Source organism: Fulmarus glacialis, unplaced genomic scaffold (genome assembly GCF_000690835.1).
Source record: "Fulmarus glacialis isolate BGI_N327 unplaced genomic scaffold, ASM69083v1 scaffold25246, whole genome shotgun sequence".
NCBI lineage: Eukaryota > Metazoa > Chordata > Aves > Procellariiformes > Procellariidae > Fulmarus > Fulmarus glacialis.
In genome coordinates this window covers 3212-5270 of record NW_009220399.1, presented here as the reverse complement: position 1 = coordinate 5270, position 2059 = coordinate 3212, and positions in this window count along the sequence as shown.

Below are 2059 nucleotides of genomic sequence, written 5' to 3'. Positions count from 1 at the left end.
GGGAGCTCTTGGGGAGCTCCTGGAGTTCTGAGGAGCTGGGGAGACTGCTAGGGATCTGGGGAGCTGAGAGATTGCTAGGGGGCTCTGCTGGCTGTTCAGCCCTCTCCAGACCACTGGGCCAGGTCCAGACCCTGCCTGGCTACCAGCATCACCTGCCTATGCCAGGGCCTCTCCTGGCTACCAAGGGAATGTATTTGGCTCTGCCAGCTCAGGGCCAGCAGGGAGCGGTGGCAGGGAGTTTGCAGCCCCCACAAGAGCTAACGCTCCTCCACAGTTGGGCAGGGCACTTGGAGATATCCTGGAGGTGCAGAGGAGTCACCGCACACTCCAGGGCCATGTACCTCTCTCCAAGTGAGAACCCCTTGCCCCTGCACTAGCTCCATTTTCCAGCTTCTTCCTCTTCCACATTTTTGGCTTTTGTGGTCTCCAGCCTTCAGAAGCTGTGATTTGGGGCAATGGCACAGAGGACATAGGTCAGATCCCCTACTCACAAGGACTACCTGTCTTCCCCAGGGTTTATCCATGATCCAGACCTCCAGAACCATGTCCATGCAGCCAGGAGCATGAAAGCAGCCCATTGTGAGGAAACTGAGGCAGACTCCAGAGAAGGAGCTTATTGAAGTTCAGAGCTGGGACAGAGCTCTGCTGGGCTCAACGCATGCACTCTGACATCTCACAGAGAGATTCAGAATCACCCAGTATAACTGGCCTCAGCCTGGGATGGCTCCAGGGGAGAGCAGGGGTGACTCAAAGTTTCACAGGACCTGCCTGAACTGAGCTGCCCTGATGGGCAGCCCAGGGCTTGAGGTCTGCTCCAGTGTTTCTGATTCAAAGGGACCTGCTCGGCCTACAAAATGGGTCCCCATATTTCCCAGCACACAGACCCTGCATCTCTGCAGCTCCCTTCCTGCAGGGCCCTCCTGCACCCACGCATGTCCTCCCTGTCCCAGACATGCCTGCACAAACGCAGTAAGACACGTGCAAAAAAACATGCTCACACACAGGCACACACGGGGACGGTGTCACCGGCACACACACACGCTGACAATTTGCCATGTATTCATAGTCATGCATGAAGACACACGGGCCAACTTGTTTGCACACCCATGAGGGGCTCACACGCATGGTGATGGGTGTACACACAAGCTCACACACACACATATGGTCATGAACATGCATAGACGTGTTACCTGTGCACGCACACACATGCACGCCGAGCTGCTTGCATGCACAGGTACCTTCACCCGCACCCAAGCAGCCCCGCTCACACCCACCTATGTGTTCCCATGGGCGGGCACGTGGCCGGGAGTTCCCGGGAGCCCCGTGTGCCTCCCCTCTTCCAGTGCCGCTGTGGGCAAGCCAGGAGGGAATTTCCAGCTGCAAAGCTGCAGCTGACAGATTTAGAGGCTCCCGCCCCTGCGCTCGCTGGGCCAAGTTAATGGTTCGCCAGCACCCTGCTTCCCCTGCGCTTCCCCGCTGGCTACCTGGGGGCAGGCGAAGAGGGACTCGCTGGTGGGCATCACCAGCACCCCGCTGCAGCTCCCCTCGCCTTGCAGTGTGCCCAGCGCTGCAAGCTCCGCTCCTGCCCTGCCTGGCGGTACCCAGCGTGCAGGGCATTGCCCGCCTTGGCTGAGAGCTCCGGTAGCCCTTTTGCAGAGGGCTGGACGGGCAAAGCCCCTGTGCCCTGCATTGCTACAGTGTGGAGGGCAGGCACAGGAGTGTGGACCTCTCTGCCCAGGCTCTGACTCTGCTGACATCACTCGGGGGCTCCTCTGCCCAGTGTGCCATTGCCAGCTGAGCGGGCACTGTGCACACACGTTCCCTTCTGCAGTTACCTAAACCCCCACGCTAGGTAAGGCTGGAGAAACCAGTTCCCATGGGCTCCTTGCAGCATGGCAGGGACCCCCTCAGAGACCCCCAGAGCCTCTGGAGCAGAGGGATGGCAGCCTGCCCTCACCCTGTGTTTGCCCACGAGGGGCATGGGCTGATCAGGTTACCAAGACATGCCTGGCACTGTGCCGGCTAAATGAGGCTGCCCCCGGGCCACGGCACGGCACCG